This window comes from Bufo gargarizans, chromosome 8, assembly GCF_014858855.1.
Source record: "Bufo gargarizans isolate SCDJY-AF-19 chromosome 8, ASM1485885v1, whole genome shotgun sequence".
NCBI classification, from domain to species: domain Eukaryota; kingdom Metazoa; phylum Chordata; class Amphibia; order Anura; family Bufonidae; genus Bufo; species Bufo gargarizans.
In genome coordinates, this window is record NC_058087.1 from 137309239 (window position 1) to 137327419 (window position 18181).

Below are 18181 nucleotides of genomic sequence, written 5' to 3' on the forward strand. Positions count from 1 at the left end.
CACATCAGCTGCTATGACACTACAACTCCCATCATGCACTCACTCGGCTGTTTTTGTAACTCCCATAGAAGTGAAAGGAGGATTCTGTGAGTTGTAGTTTCAGAACAGCTGGAGCGCCGGAGGTTGCTGATCCCTGGTGTAGTTGTACAGTTTTCAGGGCCATTCTCACGAAGCAGAACAAATCCGTGATATGGGTCAGTAATGGCATGACATCCCTGGTACCTAAAAGCAGCCGGCCAGGAGACAGGTGGCACCTGAGCCACTTACTTTAGAGAGGGCAGCCCAAGAGCTTACTGCATACCAATTTATCATTGAGCTCAGTGGGAGCTGTATAAATCTGCATACAGTAAGCTCCCCCTAGTGGTGACAACAGGCAGATAAAATGTATTAATTAAAGGTTATCCAAGTTCTAGATATTGATGACCTATCATCAGACTAGGTCATCAGTATCAGATCAGTGGGGATGTCTGACACCAAGCATCATGCCGATCCGCTGTTCTCAGCCTCCGCCAGTGTCAAAAACAACATAGCTGCGCCAGGCTACTGAAGGTTAGCTCCTATTCATTTGAATGCATGTAATTAAAGGGGTTGGCCACTTTCTTACTACTATTGACAAATGTGTTTGTGAGATGATTATATGGTACTTACTAATATAGCCTTTGTTGAATTTCTGTGCCTCTTTTTTATGTTTCATAAGTTACACTTCCTTCTTTTGTGAGTTCATGAGGAGACATGAAGAACAGAGAGGACGGACAGGACAGACTATGGGGCTGTGGTAATGGAGACTGCATACAAGTGCTGCTGCTCATTAGCCACATCCCCTCTGTACTTCATGTCTCCTCATGAACTCCATTCCCACAGAGAATCAGCTGAAGATCTTATCAGATATATTCAGGATCATAATCCCTGACAAGCAGAGAGGAGGATGGGGCATGTAACATCGCAAAAGACTGACTCCCCTCTACTTTTAGATTAATATTCACTATCTATTAGGGGACACCTATGAGACATTAGTGGGTGTTGAGATGTCCTAAGATAAAGCCATTAACCCCAAGTTCACACCTGAGCGTTTTACAGCGCGTTCCTACGCGCTGTAAAGCGCTCAACAAGGAGAAACCAATGCTTCCCTATGGGAAATGGTTCTCACCTGGGCGTTTTACAGCACGTACGATCGCGCTGTAAAACGCCCGACGCTCAAACAAGTTCTTGAGCTTTTTTTGGGGCGTTTGTCGCGCGTTCCCGCACATAGATATTCGGGAACGCGCGACAATGTGTGCACGCCTGTCTCTGTATGCGCGATTGTAAACGCCCGTACAATCGCGCATACAGAGCGCTCGTTTCAGAACGCTCAGGTCTGAACCCAGGGTTAAGGGGTAATACCTTAACCCAGTTATTATCCCCTGTGGGTGAATTTTTGATGTGATAAATGCACATATGCTGCAAAAATAAACCGACATCAGACCTCTCATTGATGGAGACCAGGTACAAATATTACCATAATGAATAGTAAGTACCCCGTTACCGCTAGACCTTTGGGCAGCTGTTTAACACGCATGCAGCCAATAAAGTAAAGGCCATGTTCAGGGATGTTTTTTTTAATTTATTTTTTGTGTGTGATTATTCATACTGACCAGTCTGTCTAATGTGACTGGTCTAACACCTTCCCGAAAACTTAAAAAAAAAAAAGACTGGCATCCTGGCAGCAGTCATTCCATGTTATTGTCCGTTTCACTCAGCAATAGTTTATCACCTCAGAAAAAGCAAAATTTAAGTGTAAGATTTAAGTTAAGTTTTAGGCTACTTTCACACTTGCAGCAGAGTGATCCGGCAGGCAGTTCCGTCGCCGCAACTGCCTGCCAGATCCGGCAAAACGTATGCCAACTGATGGCATTAGTAAGTCTTAAAAATGCCTGATCAGTCAGAAAAATGCATTGAAATGCCAGATTCGTCTTTCCAATGTCATCCGGCAAAACGGATCCGTCATTTATTATTTTCACCTTTTTTTCGGTCTGCGCACCGGAAGGATGGATCCGGCATTCCGGTATTTTGAATGCCGAATCAGACACTAATACATTCCTATGGAAAAAAATGCCAGATCAGGCAAGTCTTCAGTTTTTTTTGGGCCGGAGATAAAACTGTAGCATGCTGCGGTTTTTTCTTTTGCCTGATCAGTCAAAATGACTGACCTGAAGACATCCTGATCGGATTATTCTCCATTCAGAATGCATAGGGATATACCTGATCAGTTATTTTCCGGCATTGAGCCCTTTTGACGGAACTCAGTGCCAGAAAAGAAAAACGCTAGTGTGAAAGTACCCTTAGGCCCCCTGCACACGATCAGGATTCATGTGCGGAGAATCCGCACTGAAATCCGCAGGTGTTCACAGGCAAATTCGTGCGGTCAATCCGCATTAATTGGTGCGGATTTGCGTGCGGATTTGCATGCGGATTTTCTCAACATCTCTCTAGAACAAAAATAGACCCTTTTTTAACATAATTTCCTGTGACATCATTTGAGAATCGGATTTGAGAATTACTGTACGTTGAAATTGCGATGCGATTAATTTAACACGAAATAATCGCATGGCGATTTCAACTTAGTACTGCTATATTCCATATTCGCCAAATATGGAATATAGCAGTACTAATGGAGCGTCCCCATCACCATGGGAACGTCTCCATATACTAGAGTGTACTGTCGGATTTGAGAATTACGTTGAAATCGCAATTCGATTAATTCAAGTTATAATAATCGAATTGCGATTTCAACTTAAGCACTGTTATGTTCCATATTCGTTAATTCTAGCCTACTATGGAATATAGCAGTGCTAAGTAGAAATCGCCATGCGATTATTTCGTGTTAAATTAATCGCATCGCGATTTCAACGTAATTCTCAAATCCGACAGTACATTCTAGTGTATGGAGACGTTCCCATGGTGATGGGGACGCTCCATTAGTACTGCTATATTCCATATTCAGCGAATATGGAATATAGCAGTACTAAGTTGAAATCGCCATGCGATTATTTCGTGTTAAATTAATCGCATCGCGATTTCAACGTACAGTAAATCTCAAATCTGACAGTACATTCTAGTATATGGAGACGTATATTGCGTCTCCATATACTATATGTAGTATATTGCTTCCTTCTCTTGCTGCAATGAACAGACACAAAATGGTGGCTGATTCTCCTCCCCTTATTTCCCCTTCCTATTACATACATGCGGATTTTGATGCGGATCCGCATCAAAATCCGCACTGTGTGCGTGTACCATCCGGATTTTAGCCTCTCCATTGAAGTGAATGGAGAAAATCCGCAAGATATCCGGACAGGAAAAAAAAAATTAATTGACATGTCGCCGATATTAAAATCCGCACCGCAGGTCAAAATCCGCACGCGAAAAATCCGCATCGTGTGCATTGAGAATTCCAAATTCTCATAGAATACAATGGACATGACCTACGGTGCGGATTTTCCGCACGCAAATCCGCGCGGAAAATCCGCACGCAATCCTGATCGTGTGCAGGGGGCCTTAGGCCACGATGCAGATTTTTTCCGGGCGGATTTTGACCTGCGGTGCGGATTTTAAAATCCGCGACATGTTAATAAATTATTTTTTTCCTGACCGGATTTTCTTCATTCACTTAGTGAAATCCGCATGCGGAAAATCCGCACCGAATCCGCATGCAAATCCGCACCAATTAATGCGGATTAACCGCACAGATTTGCCTGCGAACACCTGCGGATTCTCCGCACATGAATCCTGAACGTGTGCATGTACCCTTACTCAACCTACAACTACTTAAAAAAAACACAAAGATGAAAAACAAACAATCTGTACTGTGTGCACTCCACGTCACTGCTCAAACGGATGGACGGCAGGGGTGGTAACAACTACAAAACCCCCCCCCACAAAAAACGATATTACAATTTAACGGCAAGTTAACTATTAAACCGAGTCAGGAAGATGCAGGACAGAGCGGTCAACAGGAGGAATCTGGGAGGGGGCTCAAATTAGCAAAAACAGACAAGAAAGTATAAGAATGACGGAGGCAAAGAAGAGCAAAGGGCAAATGATAACTATAGTATGAGCGTGATCTTGGCACACGTATACACCAAAAGAGTCATCTACGAGACCTTTCCTAAATCTTTTAAGCACATGTGAAATTTAAGCCTGTGACATTAGGAAGTAGTATATGAGGACACATCCCAGATGGTCACCATCCATCAGTGCCCATGACGCAAGACTGTGAGCTGTGTACCTCCACAGTTATGAACCTTATGCGTATGACTCTCATATGATGTATGATGACATCACAGTCCTGAGGTCAAGTCAAAGGTTGTGGTCGAAGGTCAGGTATTTTCTTTCCAGATACAGAGGTCAGGTGCCTGGTCTTTTTTCGTGATGTTTGCGACCAAGCTTTAAGAAATGCCAATAAATTACCAGCCTCAAACAGGTTTGTGCTTCCCTGACACAGCAGGAATTCAGCAGCACTCTGCAGCTTTTCCCCATCCAGTGCCCGGTTGCTTTTCATGGAAATGAACATGGGCACGTTCACACGAGGCATAAATGCTGCTCTGCGGTGGAATTGGTGTTGAATAATAGGCGGCATTTACAATATATGCAAAATGGATGAGAATTTAGAAATCTCATTCGCACTCTGCAGAGAAAACCTAATCAACCCGCAACATGTCAATAGCTGTAGCAGCAATGCAAAGGTTGAAAGCAGCGGAAAACCTGCTGTGATGCCGAAGCAAAAAGAGGCCAATTTTGTCATTTTTAGTCCCAATCCAAAGAAATTTTCCGCTGCACAAAATCACCACTTCCATTCCTTTTAATGAAGAGCATGCACAGCCTCCCGCCTGGTGTCTATTAGCAGGACAGAAAACATTTGCAGAAGCCCCCTTAAAGGGCTTGTCTCATGAAGACACCTCCTGATCATAGGGGTCCTAAAGGGGGTTGTCTGTCTGAACAGAACTCCACTAAGAGTGGCTCCATTAATTTGAATGGGTGCCATGGAAGGTGGCCATACAAGCGAGTGAGAGAGTTAACGGTGATAGCTAAGACTCTCAGCTCCTCTATTAACATATTTTTCAATGTGGAGATATCTTTGGCAGCGGCTTTTCTCCCGCTGGAACAAAGGATTGGGCATGTTGAAATCCAACATGCCCAATTCGACTTTACCCCGACATCTGCTGTTGCAAGGCTTCTATACACATCCATACACGATCCTGCCAAAATCACTGACTGACTCTAATGTGCACGGACAGATTAAATGGGTTGTCTGGTTTCCCATACTAACGACCTGTCTTCTGGACAGGTCATCAGTATCAGATCGGTGGGGGGCCGACACCCGGCAATCCCGTTGAGCTGCTGTTTAAAGAGTCTACAGCTATAATACAAGCACTGCGTTCCCTTTACTGTTTACCTGCACACTGCCTTGTTTCACATCTGTGGTAAGCAGATTCGGCAGCCTGCCGGATCCGTCACTGCCGTGCGCCGCTGGAATACCGCCTGACCCCATTCACTATAATGGGGAACATTACAGTGAATGGGGTAGGACGGAATTCCGTCAGTGCACGTCAGTGACGGATCCGGCAGGCTGTTCTCAGCCGGAAAAGCCTGCTGGATCTGCTTACCGCCGGTGTGAATGTGTCCCCTGCTGGCGTTAATATTTGTGGGGCATCTGTAAAGTTCTGTACAAAAATACTGAAATCTACAGCAGCAAGGGAGCTTTTGTATATTTCGGTTATAATCTACACAGATTATTGTAAATGTGCCGCCATACCTGGCCTCTAAACACCCAGCTCCGTGTAAACCCTCAAAAAATATTGCAAAATTTTGTGCTAGTAGGGCATGCAGCATACTTAGGGATCATGCACACAAACGTATTTTCTTTCCGTGCTCGTTCCGTTTTTTTTTGCAGACCGTATGCGGAACCATTAATTTCAACGGGTCCACAAAAACAACAGAAGTTTCCCAGTGTGTATTCCGTTTCTGTATGTCCGTTCCGCAAAAAAAATAGAACATGTCCTATTTTTGTCCGCATTACAATAGTAGTGTTCTATTAGGGGCTAGCTGTTCCGTTCCTGCAAAATACAGAATGCACACGGACGTCATCCATATTTTTTGCAGATCCATTTTTGGGAATGCAAAATACATACGGTCGTATGCATGAGCCCTTAAGGTTGATATAGATTTAGAGTACCTTAAAGTTTAAAGTGGGTCTCTGGGAATTTTATATTGATGGCCTATCCTCATGCTAGGTCATCCATTTCTGATTGGGGGGATCCGACTCAAATCACCCCACTGCCCCCATAATAAAAATAAATGATAAAAAAAAATAAAGATCATTTGCACCGCCACGTCCCAAAATGTCCGTACTAAAACTAAAATTTAAACATACTTATCCCGTATGGTGAAGAGAAAAAAAATATCAAATACCGATTTGCCATTTTTTCGTTGATTCGCCCCCCTAAAAATCTGAATAAAAAGTTATCAAAAAGTCACACACACTCTAAAATGGTATCGATAAAAACGACGTTCACACACAGGTTTTACAGCGGAATTTCGGCAAAAATGCAGTGCGGAGGTTAGCGGAGTGGCTGCTTAAAGCTACGGTGAAACAGACAGGTCCCTTCTCTGTGCGGCCGCAGCTATGAGTTGCCGCTCTGCGATCCGCTGCCTCCTATTGAGATGTATGAGAGGCAGAGAAGACGGGGACGCAGGCAGGTTTTTGGCGTGCTAAAATTCTACTGTAAATCCCACCGTGCGAACGTCCTCTTAGGGAATATTCACGGATTTTCAAAACTTGCTGAAAAAAACTGTGCAAAATCCAATATTTTTTTCACCAGTTTTTTTATTTTTTTTAGCCAGTGGGTGTTCTTTACAATACAAAGCTGCATTTTCAGCTCGAGGTTTCTGGAGCTTCCCATGTATTTTAATGGGAGATTCAACATGGATTCCGCCACAAGATAGGACATGCTGAACATGGAAAAAAAAAAGCTTGGGAGGCTGTTTTGAAGCTGTTTTTTGGAGCCAATTTTGAGGCAGAAATGCTCCAAAATCAGGACCAAAAACTCTGTGGTAACTGGCCTGGAAAACCGCATGTGAAAAGTCCTCGGCCATGTGAACTGCGACGCCGCTTTTCATTGAAAACAATTGAAGGCGTTTCAAGCCCAGGCTTGATGCGGTTTTCAGCACCGAATCCGCGCTAAAACCCATGCCAAAAATCTGTGGTGTGAACAATAGCCTAATACAACCGTGTGCGTGTGGATGACGTAACTTGAGCCCAAAGTAGTCACCCCTACCTAAGATGTGATTTATGTCTTATTAATGTACATTTTTACACGTTTTAGGCCGAACTGAGCCACATGCAAGACACCACACAAGTGTCATGGCTTCCGCCTGGCGCCTTCCCTCTCTGACAGACACGGAGCAGCCAGTGGGCGGGGCCAGGAGTCAGCAGGAATTGAGTGGCAGGCGGGGCCCGGGTCTTCCTGTGCTGCTATGCTGCGGGGGGCTCAGTAGTGAGAGGACAGGACAGGAGGGTGCACACTGCTGGCCTGCTGCTCATTCATTGTGTGCCAGCTTCTTGCCCCCTCCAGGACATCACTTACCGTCCCCAGCCTTCTGCAGGCTGTGTGCCATCTGTACAAGGTAAGTCTTCTAATGCATGTGTCTCCTCTGCAGGTTGTTTACCAGCAGCTGCAGTGATGGCATGGTCTGTGTATTGTCATCTGAGATGTCTCATGCTGTATACATGCATCCATAGCAGTGTACAATCAGTAACAATAATGGTGGCCTCAGAGTAATCTGCGGCGATCATCAAAACCCTTTCAGAATGGTAAGATTTAGGAGCGACCAGTATGCACCCTCTATATATGGCAGGAGGCCATAGGCTGCGTGTTGTTGTTTTGCTCTTTGATGCCTAGTTTTATGATACATTTGCATATTTTATTATATTTTGCATTCTTTTACATTGCATTGGTTTGCAGCAGTGTGTTGATCCTTTTTATGATACAGTTATATATATTTTTTGCATTCTTTTACATTTGCTTTGATTTACAGCAGTGTGTTCTTTTTATGACACATTTGTAATTTTTATTTATTTTTTACATTGCATGGGTCTGCAGCAGTGTGTTCTTCTGTCTATGAGACGTTTGTACATTTTATTTTATAATATTTTGCATTGGTTTGCAGCATTGTGTTGTTATTTGCCGTTTTGTGCGGCTGATGGCACCCTGCGTGATGGAGGGGCACATGGCACAAGAAAACAAACAGACATCAGCAGAATTTGGCTTGTCTTTAGTTAACTCTTGCTTCACCAGAGGAATAGGCAATACAAGCGGATAAATGTTCGTCCTATTTCAGGAAAGATGACATAATTATTATTATAATTTACATTTTTTATTTTTTTACGTGGCAAGAATAGTACGTGGATCGCTTTGTACTAGCGTCACACAGTCTTAAAAATCTGGAAATGCATTGATTTCTTAGGCTACTTTCACACTGGCGTTTTGGCTTTCCGTTTGTGAGATCCGTTCAGGGCTCTCACAGGCGGTCCAAAACGGATCAGTTTTGCCCTAATGCATTCTGAATGGAGAAGGATCCGCTCAGAACGCATCAGTTTGCCTCCGTTCAGTAACCATTCCGCTTTGGAGGCGGACACCAAAACGTTGCCTACAGAGTTTTTGCTTGACGAAGTGGCGCCAAACAGATCCGTCCTGGCACACAATGTAAGTCAATGGGGACGTATCCGTTTTCTCTGGCACAATAGAAAACTGATCCGTCCCCCATTGACTTTCAATGGTGTTCAAAACGGATCCGTCTTGGCTATAGAAGACATAATGCAACCGGATCCGTTCATGACAGATGCATGCGGTTGTATTATTGTAACGGAAGCATTTGGGCAGATCCATGACAGATCCGCAAAAAACGCTAGTGTGAAAGTAGCCTAAGAAGGTGTAGAATTGTGCAGCAGTTATTTTACGTTACTGTTATATACCTTATGTTGTATGTTTTAGGTTAGGTGCACGTGGAGGATTTTGGTGCGGATTGCATGCCACAAATCCTTGCCAAAAAATGCCTGCAGAACTTCCCCATTGATTTCAGTGGGAATCTGCATGTGAAACCATACAGCGCTGTTTTTTCCCATATGTGGTTTTAGAAATGGAAAAAAAAGAATGGTTCTGTCCATTCTTGACTCCGCCTCCAGAATTCCATTCAAAATGGCCACTCGCCAAAACCACGTCAAAAAAGAGTTAGGGAAAAAAAAACACATGAACAAAAAAAATTGCGGATTCTCCATCAGGTTGTTTTTTAGCACCGAAAATGCTCCATAAGAGGACGTTCACATGACGGCTTTTTCAGCGGAATTTTGGCATGGAGAACTACGCCGAAAACCTGGCTGTGGCCATGTACTCTCTGCCTCACATACATCTGAATGGGAGGCATCGCTGAGGATCGGGTAGCGGCGGCTTAAAGCTGTGGCCGCACAGAGAACTGACATGTCCATTCTCAACGTGCCCGCGGCTATACGTTTTTCTGGTGCGTTTGTTTGGACGTGGTTTTTCATCCTGCTCATTTCAATGGGAACTCTGCATGCGGATTCTTGTCAACAATGGATATGTCCCTTCTTTTATTCTGCAGCACGGTTTTTAAAACCGCAAAAAGGGGGAAAAAAGCGCCATATGAATTAACAAGCGGTTTTCTTATTTAATTCAACGGAGATCAACTCCCTTGTGTATGGACACTAGAGGTCTGGATTATCATTGCTGTATGTTCGTCTGCCCTTTTCTAAAGGGGAATGCCTGTGGTAGATGGTGTATGAAATTTTTATTTTTGGCATCCGTGTGTCTCTATAGATAAGCAGAGACACACAGGTACAGGGAGGCCCATCCGTGTAGGCAGCACTGCTTGTTGCTGTGTCCAACCAAACCCATGATGCACTTCTTCCTTCTCTGCCACACCTCCAGCACCGCCCCTAACAATGCCCAGCTGGTTTATAGCTCCTCCCACCCAGCTAGTTACATAGACACTCCCCTATCACTGCCCCGCCCATGGACATTACATCACAGGAAATAAGAAAGATCTGCATGGACATGGTCATGTGACCACAGCCCAGAACTGGAGACAGGAGCAATGAAGGGAAAATAAATAAATGACAAAATTACAGCGACCTTCATAATGGATTATTTTAAAGGGTGTTTATGCAATCCTACAAACTGGAATAACCCTTTAAAGGCGTTTTCCTGTTTCAGCATATTGATGGTCCACCCTGAACGGGTTTGTCTCATCTCAGACATTGATGATGGATGGATAGATACACTGACTGATATGAGACTGACAGATTTGTGTTTTATATAAGACATTGGGCTGGAATTAATTTTCCATTGCACTGACAGTGTAGATCCACACACCTACATATCACATGGTAAGTGAATAGCGTTCTGGGAAAAATGCCAGGAAATTACTTTCTAAGTCCTTTATTAATGATTCCAACTCTCCGGTTTCAGTGTCCATCTGATGACATCACTGTATGCTGTAAATATGGTTTTGCCCAGCGTTGTCTTGTTTCTTGCTGAAACCGAACAATCCCTTTTAAAGGGTTTCTGTCATCAGAAAAATCGTTATGTAGCTGGCTGGCATTAGCGATGTGCTAACATCAGCAGAACATAACTGTATGACTTATATCTCCATGCCCTCCGCCGTTCACGCTAAATAATGACTTTCATAATATGCAAATGAGCCTCTAGGTGCTAGTGGGGCGTTGCTGCAGCACCTAGAGGCTCCGTCCTCTCACCGTTTGGCACGCCCTTGTAAAGGTGATTGACATCCTCGGTCTCCTCCGTGCCCCGCAAATCCCGTGCCATCCATTTTAGTATTAGGCGCAGGCTCAGTAAATGAAGGACGCCCGCCTGCTGCCGTCCTTCACTCACTGCGCTTGCGCCTAATACTAAAATGGATAGCGCAGGCGTGGGATTTGCGGGGCACGGATGAGACCGAGGATGCTTTGCAAGGGCGTGCCAAACGGTGAGAGGACGGAGCCTCTAGGTGCTGCAGCAACGCCCCACTAGCACCTAGAGGCTCCTTTGCACATTATAAAAGTCATTATTTAGCACGAACGGCGTTAGGCAGGGAGATACAAGTCATACAGTTATGTTCTGCTGACGTTGGCACATCGCTAATGCCAGCCAGATGCATAACGATTTTTCTGATGACAGAAACCCTTTAAAATACAGCTGTCAGCGGGATCAGTCCTATTCTATCAGGCATATGGCCTGGTAGGATTGCTCCTGCTGAATACAATGTTGCCCATCTTGTGAAATTCGGTTCTGGCATTCCTGAGGGGGGGATAAAAAAAAAAGACTTATTCTTTATACAAATGAGGTCTTCATTGCACCGAGGGCTGGGGTCTTTACCCCTCAGGTCCTCAGCTTTCCAGTGCTGTCCACGCAGCTTGGTGCACTGAAGTTTCAAAAGACATGTATCCATATCCCCCAACCGTCTTGGATCTGGCAGAACTGTCCCGGATTTTGGCAGCTGTCCCAAGGTCCCGGAATGGCTGTGCTATGTCCTAATTTCAAGTGTATCTGCATCTACTGAGGATACAGTTGAGTGCAATGATAAAGCAGAGAACCCCAGCAGCAAGTGCAATGCGCATAACTACTGGGGGCATAACTACTTTGTGGGGGCACTAAGGGGGCATAACTACTTTGTGGGGGCACTAAGGGGGCATAACTACTGTGTAGGGGCACTTGGCGGGCTAGTCAGGATTGGGCGTGTATTTTATTTTATCTTGCACACTTATTGAATAGATAGGCATAGGGCAACTTTAGAGGTGTGACTGCATGTAAAGAAAAAAAATTGCCACACTATGCTGTCACCCCTCCTCATGCTTTTCAGAAGTTGGGAGGTATAGCTATCATGTTGATCAGCAGGATCAACCCTTTCAGGCAGTATACCTGGCTTTATAGGATCGATCCTGCTGACGGTGCTCTTTAAAGAGGACCTTTCACCAGAATAAAACTTCTAAACTAACTATACAGGCATGGAGAGCGGCGCCCAGGGACCCCCCTGCACTTACTGTTATACCTGGGCGCCGCTCCGTTCTCCCAGTATAGCCTCCGGTATCTTCATAGTTAGGCTCCACCCAGTGGAACCTGCCGGCGTCACCTTCTCCCAGGCTGTAGCGCTGGCCAATCACAGCGCTCAGCTCATAGCCTGAGAGAGAAAAAAGCCTCTCAGGCTATGAGCTGAGCGCTGTGATTGGCCAGCGCTACAGCCTGGGAGAAGGTGACGCCGGCAGGTTCCACTGGGTGGAGCCTAACTATGAAGATACCGGAGGCTATACTGGGAGAACGGAGCGGCGCCCAGGTATAACAGTAAGTGCAGGGGGGTCCCTGGGCGCCGCTCTCCATGTCTGTATAGTTAGTTTAGAAGTTTTATCCTGCTGACGGTGCTCTTTAAGACCTCTTTGTTGTCAGTAGATAAAAATGTTTTTCTTTACAGTCACATGGTGAAAACCAGTAAAGACCTTCTGACTGCTGGGAGTTTCCCTATAATTGTACCCGGCCTTTGTAACCTTGTGCATCATCATCATCCTCAGCGCAGCGTAGATAAAATGTCATCAGCCTGGAGCCACCATAGTTTAGGGCAGTAGTATCCAAAAGCTGTCGCTGCCTGTACCAGATAAATATAAGGTGGCATGTAGTCACTTGTAGACCCACACGACTAATGACATCTGACTCTTTCCGTCATGTCCATTGGGCTTCTTAAAAGACCTTTAATATGAAATATCTATTACCGTGTGGATTCGCACTGCTCTATCAAACAGTAGGTTTTTCATAGTCTTTTAAAGGAGTGAATCCTGATCCATTCATTTCAATGGGTTTGTGTACATACATTTTTCACGTTCTATATATTGTGCATTTTTCACACAGCTCTGGCTCCCTAGAATTGAAAGGGCTTGCGTGAAAATTGGAATGTATCCAGATGCAATACGTTTTTCACTGATTGCTGGGAGATGTAGATTTTTATTCTTCAGGTTTTCTTCACGAGTGTGAAAAACGCATGCAATCCAGATGGAAAAGATGCAAACGCTAAACGCATTTGCAGAAAAAAACGGATCCGTCAGTATTGGGAGCTCATGCACACAAACTTATTTTTTAGTCCACATCCAATCCACATTTTTTGCAGGGGTTTGGATGTGAATCCATTCACTTCAGCGGGGCTGCACAAGATGTGGTCCGTTCCACGCCGTTCGCAAAATAATAGAACATGTCCTATTCTTGTCTGCATTACGGACAAGGATAAGACTGTTCTATTAGGGGCCGGCCATTCCGTTCCGCAAAATGCATGCGGCCAGTGTCCGTGTTTTGCTGATCGCAAAACAGCCAGCTACACTACGTATAGCTAATGTGAATGAGGCCCCATCTACAGTTTAGGCAGAATGAGTAAATCTGCCCCATTGTATAGAGACACTGAACAAGCAGGGGAATGATGGGAGATGTGAAGTCAGGACTGTGAAGAATGCAGCACACATTTGAAAGTTGTTTCTGATGACAATGAGATTTGTTTTGGCAAGATTTGTCATATGGGGAGACTGGGAACTCCTAATGGGGGCCTGTGGACGGAAAAGTGCCAGGCTAATAGTAGGTGGGGGTGATAAATCTCGTCTTGTGTGAAGAGTACAACATATGTAAGGCAAGGTAATAGCAAACTGTACATCAGATACTCTCTGACTTCACTGGCACTGCTGATGAATTATTTACAGGGGGCTGCTTTCTACCCATTCTCATTTCACTAACAGAACGTCAGTCTGTAGACTCTTAATTAGAGGCTTGTGTCTGACAAACAGGGACAATTACATCCTGGCGTGGTGACAGCTACTTTCTATTATCAGAATGAAAGTCGTTTTCCCTCCACGTCAGTAAGATCCCGTGGGCTACCCACATTTTTGGCGGATAGCACACTGACCGTTCACTTTTTACGGGGTCGTGCACACCATTCTATTTTTTTGCGGATCTGTGTGGCCACCCCACAAATTATCTTGTTTGTATTGTGGCAGTTAATAGTCGTTTTTATTGATGGGTCTGAGAAAAATACAGAAAGCACATATTTTATGGGTATGCACAGCGTATAATTCATGTCTTTGTTTAAAGAGCTGTCCCCTCTCCTGACATGTCCGTTTTAGAAACTACTTGCATCCTCCATGTAATAAAAATTCTGTTGCATTTATCCTTATGGCTCTATGATGTGCCATTCCTTTATTATTCCTGCCAGAAGTATATGAATGAATTACTAGCAGTTTGTAATGAAGGTCCAGCTGGGTATTACCAGTTGGGGCTCTGTCCCTGCACAGTCTGACACCGGCATCGCTGATTAGGTAGATTCAGGCGTTGCAGGGACACACCCCAAACTGGTAACATCCATCTGGGCCCTCATTGTACACTGCTAGCAATTCATTCCTAATTTCTGGTAGGAATAATAAAAGAAAAATACCGCAATGAAAGAAAAAATTCTCCCAAATTTTTATTACAAGGGGGATACTAAAACAGACTTTTCATGAGAGGGCACAGGTCCTCTTTAAGTGCGCCCTTCCTGCTTTATTATTTTCTCCTTTGTCACATAAGGCCTGTTTACACACTCCATAAGAAATGACCGGCACATTAGTATGCGGTCACAATGTCAAACAATGACTCACCACCACACTGTTATGTATTATTGATCAGTTTTACAGCTAGAAATGGCTTGGTTGTTAAGTCATAGCCGCCGGTTATATGGCGCAGTAGTTAGTACTATCTCTGCTAAGCAATAGTTGGATCGGCACAGTTACCAGTACGTGTAAATCGGCAGAATTGTATTGGCGGAGATTGGTTTGCTATAATGCAAGTGCCTGCATGTGTCATCTGGCCAAATAGTTTTAGTAAGGGCTAATGCACACAACCGTATGTTTTTTGAGGTTCGCAAAACACGGAACCGCAAAAAATTCGGGTGACGTCCATGTGAATTCTGTATGTTGCGGAACGGAACAGCTGGCCCCTAATAGAACAGTCCTATCCTTGTCCCTAATCCGAACAATAATGGGACATGTTCTATTTTTTTGCTGTAGGGACATACAGACACGGAATGCACACAGAGTAACTTCCGTTTTTTTTTTTTTTTTGTGTGAACCCATTGAAATGAATGGATCCACATACGGTCCACAAAAAAAAAAAAAAAAAGACACAGAAAGAAAATACATTTGCGTGCATGAGCCCTAAAGCACAATGGACTTGTAACCCCTAAACCACCCTGCACTGTCCCATCGTTGCTTCTCTCTAGTACTCGGAGGCTTCCCTGCCTTGCGCCCCAAAACCCACCGACATCAAGTATACCCCACCTAGTAGTACCCCGAACCAGAAGGAGTGTGCTCCTTTCATCACTGCACGGGAACGCCAGAGTGAGGACTTTTACCTTGACTACTACTACTCCTATCCTTGCCACCACCACTTCTGTCTCCTGCTCTCCGCTGCTGGATTGCAGGGTGGTCGTAACGCCTGAAAGCGAGCAGTATATAATATGATGGAAAAATTAATCCAGCCAGGAAAGGAAGCAATATGGGCAATCACAATACATTAGTAAGTGCCTTGTATTAACTTTCTCTACATGATGTTAATATGACTAGGAGCAAAAGGCCTAACGGCAAGAAATTGGTAGAGGAGTACACAAGACTACAGGGCATTAGTGACTATAAAAGTGATAATTCAGCTGTATTCTGATTAATACATTGACCGTAAGTCACTAATCCTGTGTGTTAGGGCAATAACCATTCACGGGAGTACTGCGTGAACTCGGCCGCTCTGCATTCCACACATTCAGGTCGTATTCCATTATGGAAAGAGGCTTTACTGGTAAGACTGGGTCAGTGACATCTACTGCATACATGTATTAGCTCTGGGGAGTGGGCTGAGATAAGTCCATCTCGCGTTCACCCATCCCTTGCCTTAGCCAAATAGGAAAGAAAGACCATCTCTAGGGTCGTGGCTAGGGATGAGCGAATTTCATATTTTGAAGTTTGTGTGCGGGTTCGTGTTGGGGTATTTACTGAATTGCGTTATGGATTCTGTTACCACGGACCATAACGCAATTTAATGACCTAATGCATAAGAGGCATTCCGTTATTCCTTTCATCATAATAGAGGACTACCCTGCATAACGTAAACCGGACGGATCCGTTTTGCAGCCCATAGATTTCTATTATGACGTAATGCCTCTAAAGGCATTCCCTTATGCATGGCAGCACATGGCATATATGCCCATACTTACCACCATTCGCCCAAACTATTAACATTAATTAAATAAATAAATACACGACTAGAGAATGGAGGTAAAAATTGGCCATGGCCTGTTTATTAAAACCAAAATTTCAACTTAAACTTTAATATACCAACTCTGAGCCTAGTCATAAATTCTGACTCAATTAAACCATAACCGTGCATCAGAGTCCGTCCCATCACGGGATGACTACCCAAACCACCCTCCTTAGAACTATGGCCAACATTCAACAAAGGATCCGGCTCCACGGGCAGGTGCAGATAAAAGGCAACCCGGCCCGCGGAGCACGGACACTTATAGCCCATATCCCGGCCCCTTCAACCAATCGGACCATTGTTACCAGGGTCCGGGTAACCCTACCCGGAACCCTGGGTCACAATAGGTCAATCAAACTGACCAATTAAAGGGGGATCACTAGGCAGAATCAGACTTCTGCCCAGTGATCCTGACAGAAGCAGGAAAACTTTTCCCTCAAACTCACAGGCTAAAAATAGCCTGTCCTCACTGGGCAGAAAACCTATGTAGCCCATAGACATATACCTAAAGGAACCAGGCAATGCCAGTATTGCCATGTGTACCCCTCCTAAACGTCTGGGGTCCCTCCATTCCGTCATGGAATTGCGTTATGGTCCGTGTTAACAGAATCCATAACGCAATTCAGTAAATACCACAACACGAACCCGCACACTAACTTCAAAATATGAAATTTGCTCATCCCTAGTCGTGGCAAAAATGTCCCCTAAAAAGTGCTGGGAAATGTATGCACACAAACTATCCCCAGGACGGGGTTCCCACTTTGTTCCTTTGATTGACCAAAATTGGGTAATGCTACTAAACGGCAGTACTATTTAACTGAATGAAGGCACCAAACGACTGCACCATATGAACCATGGCTCTACCTTCCCAATTAGTTTCTTTACATCCCTGACATGTTTTGCATCTCCATGTAATAACAATTCTGGCATCTATTGTTATGACTCTATGATGTGGCATTCCTTTATTATTCCTAGAAGTTATGAGTTAATTACTGTCAGTTTGCAGTGAAGATCCAGATGGGTGTTACCAGTAGGGGGTGTGTCCCTGCACCGTCTAACACTGCCAGCACTGATTGGATAGTGCGTTTTTGAGGGGCTGCGCGTTCCCTATCCAGAAGGTTAAACCTCTTCAATCTTGAGGCGTCCAAGATTTCTGTCACGGGCAAATAAATCAGTCACACGATCCATCACCATGGTAAAAGATCATGTGATGGACCATGTGATGAGCGCAGTGACGTCATCAAAGGTCCTATTCCTGTGCACAGCAAAGATAAAGACAGAAGAGAAGCCGGGCTGCGCGATCAAGTGGATTAAGGTGAGTTATATTATTTTTTATTTTTGTTTCACCCCTCCAGCGCTATTGTACTAAGCATTCTGTATTATGAATGCTATTATTTTCCCTTATAACCATGTTTATAAAGGAAAATAATAAAATCTACACAACATCGATCCCAAACCCGAACTTCTGTGAAGAAGTCCGGGTTCGGGTCTGGGTACCAAACATGTCGATTTTTCTCACGCACGTGCAAAACTCATTACAATGTTTTGCACCCGCGCGGAAAAAAAACGCAAACATGGAACGCAATCGCAGTGAAAACTGACTTGTTTTAGTGTCAAAATCGCATCATTTTCCCTGAACGCATCTGGCCCCAATCTGCAACGCCCGTGTGAAAGGGACCTAAGGCACCTGTGGGATGTCAGAAAGTTTGCATATAGTGAAGTACTGCAGATCACCAGGAAATTCCTTGTGTGTTTGTACTCACAAGCGCAGCTTGATATATAGGCACATAGTATAGCTCCACGGCTCTCCTTTGTCCACGTCT

The 18181-nt window shown here is 44.4% G+C and overlaps 1 protein-coding gene across 2 annotated transcripts in view; it reads left to right on the forward strand.

The window, feature by feature from the left end:
• Positions 1-7465: 7465 nt before the first annotated feature.
• The window catches only part of EEF2K (eukaryotic elongation factor 2 kinase), a 76746-nt gene continuing 66030 nt past the window's right edge, over positions 7466-18181 (forward strand). For both annotated transcript variants that reach the window (XM_044303476.1, XM_044303475.1), the window contains exon 1: positions 7466-7662. The gene's annotated coding sequence lies outside the window, so the exon portion shown is untranslated. The remainder of the gene's footprint in view (positions 7663-18181) is intronic.